Source organism: Poromitra crassiceps (assembly GCF_964638095.1).
Source record: "Poromitra crassiceps genome assembly, chromosome: 10".
In the NCBI taxonomy this organism is placed as follows: Eukaryota; Metazoa; Chordata; class Actinopteri; order Beryciformes; family Melamphaidae; genus Poromitra; species Poromitra crassiceps.
Window position 1 is genome coordinate 17,992,495 of NC_139631.1, and position 9,397 is coordinate 18,001,891.

Consider the following 9,397-nt stretch of genomic DNA (forward strand, 5'->3'; position numbering starts at 1 on the left):
TTTCTTGGGGTGCTAATAGCGATGCTGAAGATACCCCATGGCAATGGGCATACATTCACTAACAACCAGCTTACATACCTTAGTGCATCAGTATTACAGTATCTTATGTCATTTACTAACTCCATCAAGACCCACATTTTTCCTGAGCACACTCAGACCTCATCTGGCTCTTGAATGGTAAATAAAATCTATTTGCTCTATTTGTTTGCTACCAGAAATGTGCAATCACTGCAAGAGTTTGTATAGTTGAGATCTTTTTTCTATTTCACTGATAACCTTAATGTTGTTATTTTTGTATGTTTAATTCGTCTAGGCGCGCTTCTTTTTTAATATACGTTTGTAGGCACATGCATACGGATAGTGGCTTGAAACAATGCCTGACTTGTACTGTCATGATGACACAAGTGCATGGTTTCAAAAGGAGATGGTGTACAGTTCACAGATACAGTAAGAGGATAATTCTATATTCTTTACCCTGTGACTGTCTCAGAGCTTTTCTGATCGTCTGTGTTCTGCATGCTTCGACAGTTTCGAGCAGGGCTACTGTTTTTCAGCAGTAGTAAGTGAACATGCAGGATGTACAGACACTGCACCATGAACTAACAACTCCTGCAAATATCCAAACCCACATGCTATTTCCAACAAGATGCTGTGTTAGCCTTGCTGTTACATGGATGCAGTACAAAACTTGAAATAGGTCAGGATGTTGGGTTGGTTTGGATATGATGGGGGTGTTGCAACGCGAGAAGTTTGGGAGAGTTGATGTTTCATTTGTTTTGTTCTCTCGATGGCTCAGAGGTACAAGGTATTGTCTTGCACCTCCTGATCATCACTCTGTGGATTATGATGATTGTTGCTGATGTTCATATTGTTAACACTGTTCACTGACTTTCCCTTCCATTGCTCCTCCCATCCTCAGCCACCCATGAGCATCCCCCTCTCATCTCACACATTCGGCCTGTACTGGTCAAATCTGCAGTTTAATTGTTTGTAGTCTACATGACAGCTAGTCTTGGGTTTGACCACACTGTGTTGCTCCTGCTGACTTTTATAGCAAAACGGTGGTTGAAGAAATAGCAAATGATGAACAATATTCTCTCTGGGTAGTGTAGAAATTAAAATTTGTACAACAAAAACAATGGCTGAAGGAGAATTGTAGGCTATCGAGTCCCAACTGAGATTTTTTTGCCAAACCAAAATGCGAACTGCTCTAAAGATGATTTTCTTTTATCTTCTTCTTTTCTCTTGTTATTGTTGTACCAAAATATTTTTTTCAGGTATTGGCAAATGTCACTGTCAAGAAATTAGCGAAATCTCAACCCAAATTGACTTGCCTTTTTTTCTTTGTTAAACCTATTTATTTATTTATAAGAAAGTTCATGTTCATGAAGATTATTTGAAGCCAATTTATGTGTGCCTTGCACAATGTTATAAGGATATTTATTACAGTTTGCTAGTTCATGCCCTGTACAGTGTGGTGTGATGATCCGGTGCATTAGAACCATAGGGCTAGAGAGACGCTGACAGCTAGTGCTAGGGTTAGGGCTACGCCTGCTCTCAACTTCCTCTCCAGTCAGTGCTTTTAGAAACTCTTCGTTCAACTCTAAACTTTCCCCGGGACTGCGGCATTCTTCTAAATATAATTTCTAATGTTGTAAGCTGCTCATAGGTCATTCCAAGCGATTTTACAAACTGAACTATAACCCTTTTTTAAACATTGAACTGGATAGTTTTGGTGGAATTTCAGTCAGGGCCTTTTTTATTATTACAAGTAGTGTTTGTACATGTGTGGTGGATATTGGTGACAAGAACATCAGGCGTCATCGTGAAAGATCTCAACCTGACACCCTAAAACGATGGCATTTGTCACTAGATACTCATACTCCACCAAGGAGGTTATGTTTTCAGTGCAGTTTGCCTGTTGGCAAGATTGGAAATTTCGTGGAAGGGTGTAGCATGGGCCAAGGAAGGAACCTATTACATTTTCAAGCGGATCTGTTCTGACTCACAAAATGTGTATATCATAGCAGAGTGGACTATTGGCCTGTGTGTGCTCTCCGGGTGCAGTTCTAGTTATGACCTGTAATCAAATATAAATTTTTTCAAAGGCAAGTTTGACCTGCAGACCACTTTAAAATCTGACATTTTTGGACCTTAGACTTTTATAGCACAGTTAGCTAGTGACCACTAAACCTTGAAGAGAACACCAGAGAAACGGTGCAGAACCTGCAAATCTAAAAGCTCTGTGTTCTTATTTAAATGTTTGTGATCCGGATTGCTTGCAGGAGTGTGTGGAGGCAGTGTCATGGGGTAACGGAGCAGCCACTGGTTTATTTAGAGGCTTGTTACTGCCACACTGTACCTGATGTGGGAGTCTGTTTGTGGCTCCAGAACAGCCAGGAACAGGGGACCCAGTAGAGGTCAGAGGGCATCTCTCCACCCCCCCCCCCTTCCCTCCCTCCGTGTCTTCCCTTTCAGAGAGGGACATATGGAGGGTGTTAATTGACACTTTTGGCACCTCTTATGGTGAACTCTTTTGTACCTGCACACATAAAAAACCACATGCAAAATCTTCCACCCAGTTTTCTGCTGTATCACTTCTTGTTAATGCAACTAGCAGTATACTCCTCTCACCACATCCTTCCTCCACTCTCCGCCCCTCTCTCTTTACCCTTCAGTGAAAGTATGATAGCAGTGTCCTTTCAGTTTTAGTCTACCTGTTTTTTGTTTCCTTTTTTACTCTCCCCACTGAAAGTCTTGCTGTTGAGGTTTGTGGATGCGGGAGGAGACACTGGCTGGCCACCTTGTTAAGAGCCTCTTGGTCTTAACTGGCCTCATGGTCCGTTACATTTTTCCCCTCCCTGATGGTCAAGATGGACGTTTAGGGTCCATATCGGTGCCTAAAGACAGCTTCCTCTTGACTTGGACCTTTAGACTTCCAGTTGTTGTGGTGCTTTCTCTTTCATGAGAGGCAGGTATTTGTAATGGACTTGTGCGGAGTCTCCAGTGTTGGGAGGGTTACTTTTAAAAGATATTTCCACTACAGATTACTGGATACATGCCCAAAAATGTAATTTGTAACGTATTCCATTAGATTACTCAAGTTAAGTGACATATTCTGAATACTTTGGATTACTTTTGGAATACTTCAAAATCGTCTTGCTTAGCCCATTTGTCTGGGTCACTTTGAATGTAGTTAACAGTTGCTTACATGGATGGCTTCCTGGTTGTGTGTCTCCTCCGACATTGCCATTCTCTTGTGGTGTGTGGCAGGTGCACTGCGCACGCACAAATTGTTGCGCATATTTTTTAATCTTGTTTATGGGAAATGTGTGCCTCATGAATTTTAGAGCAAATACAACAAAAAGTAATCCCTTTAGAGTAAGTAATCTATAATCTATTTTTACAGACAGTAACTGTATTCAGAATACCACCAATTTAAACTAATGGAATATAGTTACTAATATTTTGTATTTTAAATACTGTATTTTAAATACATGTATTCTGTTACTACTCCCCAACCCTGAGAGTCTCTCACATGGTTGTTACAGCATTGAAACCTCTTAACGCCTTGCATTTTACAAAACCACACTCTCTTCCTTGAGCTTGAGTCACATACTGTGAGCCAATGGAATTGATTAAAGATGGCTCCTTAAGATGGTGGCCATGAGGTGTATGACATGAAATCAATCCCTTTCAGTTATTTTGAAGGGGGTGCTACCTGAAGAATATACTTTTGTCTATCTCAAGTGTTTTCTCGTTTTCGGTGTTGTTTCTTGTGTTTTTTTTATACATCATTTTTATGTTTTTACAAACAAATATTTGTAAGAAATAAATCATACATTTTAATCTTAAATCATGCTGGAAAGCGACCCATTTTATTGTATTTTTTATTTAAAAGTCAATCTGTGGTTTGGTTTGGTGGAATCCTTTTGTTAGAACATTTCATATTGTATTTTTTTATTCTAGCATTGCTTTCTGTTCATGTTAACAGTGTCGATACAAATCAAAAAAAGAGCTGAGAAACTTTAAATAGATGTAAAAAGAAAATTGAAAAATGTATATTGAATGGAGTACAGTGTGCTAAACATTCTGGAGGAGAAATTGTATACTAATTGTAGCAACAAATTGTTCTATTCTTTGTTCCAATAACTATTTAATAAGATGTTACAGAATGAATATGGTCTGTTGTCTTCATTGGTTGTAGAAACTTATGAGAGCTGTCTGTTTTTCCCAAGTTGGAACACAAACAGTTTTTCAGTGTTTTCATTGCAACTAACATCCCTCTCTGTCCTTCCCCCATGTTTCTCTGACAGTCAGCCTGTTGGTAAAGAGATTAGGCCTAGTTGTGTCTAGAAGCCTTTCACCTTCATTTGACACCAGTGTAGCCTCGGCACCACAAGGTAAGCAGATGTGACCGTCACTGAGCCGATTACTGATGGAGGGAATAAATATAATATACTGTATGTATGCATGTGTGTATGTATATATTATATATATGTGTGTGTGTGTGTGTGTGTATTGTGTGTATGAATGTGTATATATATATATATCCTATATACATGTATATGAATTGGCTGTGACAGTGTACAGTATACCATGAGGCTACCCAAGTGAAAACTATGGTGATTCTACAATCTACAAACGTGGTGACACCACATGAGATTGCCACAGACACACTGTTGTTCTACTTTACCAGCATCTTTCTGCCATAATTTTTATGTTCCAGTCTTGAAATAGTCAACTGTGTATGTTTATGTATGCCATATTTTTTTTATGCTGCAGTTGCGCAATTTCCCCCATCCACATCTTGGAAGTTGGATGTGATTTGGGTTTAATAGCAGTCTGTGCTGTATTGTGTCTGTGAGCTAAATTGGGGGTCGCATTGTTTTCGTGCCCCCCCCCCCCCCCCCCTCCCCCCATATGGTTCCCCCGGTTTATTATTCATCTCGAACAAAGGGGCGTCAGGGTCGTGCGCTGATTGGCTACTGCGTCCAACGCTACAACAGATGGGGCTCTCCGCGCGACACCAGCTCCTCGTGCACGCGCACGCACCGCTGAATGTTTCCGACGGGAGGAGAGGAGTGGAGCGCGAGGCGAGGCAGCGAGGAGGAGCACGGCCACTTCGGTCCAAACGTGTGTCCCATGTGTGTGTGCGGGAGAAAGGAGGAGAGCAGTCGTGGTTTCATGGTTGGAGAAAATATCTTCATGCTCTGCACAAGCGGCGTCGTAAGTATCTTGATATTCATCATGGGGGATCTGTCTGATAGCGGTATGATCAGGGTGTGTAACGTTAGTTTGATAGCATAGCATAACTGGAGATGGACCTTTGACAGCATAAACACCAAGACAATACCATGCATGCTGTGTCTTGAAACAGCCGACACCTATGGAAACTAGACATTTCACATACCAGACATATTTTGGTGCATTTTATTCACATATCTGATCCCCAAAATAGCCTCTGTGGCATTTTCATGGCAGTCCAGTCTTTATCATATATCTAGCAAATGTGGAAATCTTGGCTCTTATCACCATCTCTGTATAGCAGTGTACATAGCTATGTATTAACAAAACAGTGTTTGAACAGGTTATATAACAAGCAGTAGACTCTCAGGATTCTTAAGACATACACACGCACACACACACACACACACACAGGCTGGCTGGCTGGCTGGAGAGAGGCAGTGCTTTGGGACTGACCCTCTGCCAAACAGTTTCCACTCCTAAAGTCGTGAGTGAATTGTTAATGTTTTGGTCAGTCCTTTTATTAATCATTAATAAGATATTAATAGGGGCTAGATTCAGTTTCAGCATGCCCTGGGGAAGGAAGGAGGAAGAAGAAGAAGCCAGATTTACACTGAAGGTGAAAGCCAGGCATATTTTTGTGGTTTTATTTATTGCTCTGTTGTTGTTTTTTAACAAACCCAAATGATGTCTCGATGTGGAGCACGCACTATTTTTGGCCCAGTGTTCCTGAGCTAGTTTCTTGAACCCTCAGATGTTTTTGGTGTTGCCATGACGATGGTGACAATAGTGAGGCAGAGCATTAGTAATGTGGAGGCTGAAGGAGAAGAAGGGCTGGTGGAGTTGAAAGCGCCGAAGCTTTTGGACCTATTCATCATTTCAGCCAAAGAAGTTGACAGAGGTTCAGAGGCACACAGGGCAAGAGGGCAGAAAACAAGCGTGCATGTGTGTCAATGGGGAAAGAGAGAGAGAGAGGTTGGGGGGGGGGGGGGGGGGGCGGGCGTTGGGGGGTTGGGTCAGGAAGTTGTGGTCATGAGTTTTAATAGCGGGGTGGATGGCTTCCAGTCTTTCACAAGGGGAAGCGAAGGCAACTCAGGAGGAGATCTGAATGGGGAAAACAGACGGCACGGTGGGGAGCGTTTCACAATCAAAAAATGGGTCAGAAAGTAAGAAGTGGAGAGTGAAGTCTGGCATGAAGGCACATACGCAGAGGAGAGTGATAAGAGGGGAAAGATGTGGAGGATGTGGATTGGCTGGTGTGGTGGTTGTGATGGGATTGGGGAATTCGGGCGAAACAAGAAGATCTATGTTTGGAGTCCTGTCCACGACACAGACATGTTCTGTCCAGAACGCAGAACAGCAACCTGCTCTCAGACATGTGGTGGACCGGGTCAGACGTGGGACAGACTGGCTGTGTTTGCATTGCTGTTGTAGTCCAGTGACTCTCAGCTCTTTTTCATATCGAGGACCCTAATTTAGTCCACACGCACCTCCCAGCTGATGAGATCTCTCAGACCCCAAACAGTCGTTCTTCTACATTGTCTGATTGTGTTAACGTCTTGTAAAAATGGTGAAGCTTAACAATTCATCGGTTTGCTGCGGACTGCCTGGAACCTCTTCAAGGACCCCTGGTGGTCCCCAGGCCCCATGTTGAGAACCACTACTGTAGTTCCGACTAGTCTCGCTTGCCAGACTATCTCCCTGCTAGCTTCAGACCAAAAGCCCAGAGAGATGTCTTCACCTGAGTGTCTAACATGCGGGTTCTAAAGGGTTTGGAACCGTTTAGTTAGACCTCAGGGTCATTTTTATGTTATATCTTCTTGAATGTCATGTTTCTTCTTCTTCTTCTTTCGGCTATTCCCGTCAGGGGTCGCCACAGCGGATCATCTGTTTCCATCGGTTTCTGTCCTCTGCATCGTCCTCCGTCACGCCCACTGCCTGCATGTCCTCTTTCACTGCGTCCATGAACCTCCTCTTGGGCCTTCCCCTCCTCCTCTTTCCTGGCAGCTCCATCTCCAGCATCCTCCTCCCAATGTACCCCACCTCCCTCCTCCGCACATGTCCATACCATCTCAGTCTTGCCTCTCTCACTTTCTGTCCAATGAATGTCATGTTTAATGGAATCAAATAATACATCAGTGTTTCCCCTACCATTCTACAGGCCTGGCAGGCCCGCCAGGCCAACGGCGCCCCCGCCAGGCCAGAAATAAATTGAATTTATTTGTTTTTTGTTTTTGTTTGGGTTTTTTTGTCCCCAAAATCTTAGTAAACCTATATGGCATAATATTACTACTGGTGTTGACAGTGTTGACAGTAATAGAAGATGCCAAATCAGTCAAAACAATAAGCATTTTGCTTTTAGGAGCATCGTGCCAGTGTGCAGCACTGTTCCAAAATGTGTCAACGTGTGTCGTTGCCTGGGAAACGCACATCCCATAATACAACTGTTCGCATCGCATCCCATAATAGTATGATGATACTTGGGATGCCATTGCGAACATAGATGCAAACTGGTTAGCTAAAAGTTTAGCGTCGCCAGCGAGGGCCCCCACCGTCGAAATCCCTCCAGGCCTGACATTTTTTCTAGGGGAAACACTGTACATGTAGGCATTGAAGATGGAGTGCATTCTTTAAGCTATGCTGTTGTCGAGCTTGTGAAAACATCACAACTCTGTAACAATTTTGGCTGATTTTCACATTTTCACTTCATTTAAAATGATTACATGCTCCTAATTGGGTTGAGAGAATTCTCCAGCCGCTTTTAGGCTTATATGAAACCCTTTCAGAAGCCATTGGATAAGGTAGAAAAAAACAATGTCAGTCACCACCCTGCTAAAGACAAGGCTGTCTTTCTCACTTCCTGAAAAGTTGGCATTTTGGTGGTGTGTGATTTTCATCCCACAGCAATTATACTGAGGCACAAGCACACAACATGGAAGCCGTTCATTACAACATTTAGCGCAGTATTGCAGCACAGCGTTAAAGGAAACGTGTCCAATATGATATAATGTATGTCTTTATGTTGACGTTGATGAGGCTACATGAGAGCATGATACATTTTGTTACTAGATGACAGTTTAGTTTGCCTTTTAGAATTTGAGCTGTTCTTCTACAATGACAACATTGTCTTGGTTTGACAGCAGGCCACGCGCCCGTCTCAGACCACTAGGCCAATAATGAGTCTGCCAGTACCGCTGCCCTTGAGCAAGACCATGCTATTAAAGACTAATGCTTTCCATTGTGTGGGTCATAGGGAGCGTTTGAGCGGTTGACAGGGTCTAATATAGGTGCTGAAATATTGATAGGCCTTGACAGCGCGGGGCTGATTGGTGTTTTAATATTTCATTCACTCACATTGGGTGTCAGAGATTGAGGTTGTCAGCGCTGTGTGTTTAAGCCTGCCACACGGCTCTTAGCAGAGGCTTTTGATATTGTGTTTACACTCCTTAGAATAAAGCCCACATTATATGTGTTTGATCTGAGATGTTTGTCCTGCGATAGAGATTGGGAGAGGAGAGAGGGGAGACAGTGTGCGTGCGTGCGTGCGTGTGTGTGTGCGTGCGTGTGTGTGTGTGCGTGTGTGTGACTTTCTGTTTATCTGCCTGTGCCTAGAGTTTGTTTGTGTGTGCATGATCATTCATCTGTGCCGTTTGAATTGAGGAAGTCAGGCTATGCAAAGGCTGGCCTGGCGTCAGTTTCCTGTGTGAGTGGCTCAGTGAAGGAGGAAGTGAATGAGTAACGGAAGGGGAGCGCTTCCTTCAGACGCCCCTGCTCTTCCCAGTCTGTTACCTCTCTGGCTCAGACGGAAAGGCCCTGTGGTCAGGTAGGGACAGACGGCTTGGGACCTCTGAGGATACTAACAAAGTCTACCTGCCTCTGTCTCTGCTTCTCTTCACCGTCTCTCTCCACTACTGCTGCTCCCTCCCCGGTGGCCGACCAAGATCTCACAGTCTTCAGTACGGTAAGCCTTCTTATAGTCTTGTAACACATACATACGCAGCACCCACACGCACGCACACACACACACACGCACGCACACACACACACACACACACACACCATGCTCATTCAGTGTTTTTCCCTGGCTCTTAATAATACCTTTCCTTAGTTGCTGTTTTGTAGAGGCATTGGTTAAGTTATGACTATGAGT

At 43.4% G+C, this 9,397-nt stretch overlaps 1 protein-coding gene across 3 annotated transcripts in view; it reads left to right on the forward strand.

Moving 5' to 3' along the window:
* The first annotated feature begins 5,089 nt into the window (after nucleotides 1-5,089).
* The window catches only part of rassf2b (Ras association domain family member 2b), a 14,272-nt gene continuing 9,964 nt past the window's right edge, over nucleotides 5,090-9,397 (forward strand). The window contains exons 1-2 of one of the 3 annotated variants that reach the window (XM_083644432.1): nucleotides 5,090-5,229; nucleotides 9,189-9,208. The gene's annotated coding sequence lies outside the window, so the exon portion shown is untranslated. Of the gene's footprint in view, nucleotides 5,230-9,074; nucleotides 9,209-9,397 lie in introns of those variants that run through there. The other 2 variants (XM_083644434.1, XM_083644433.1) reach the window with 2 other exon arrangements.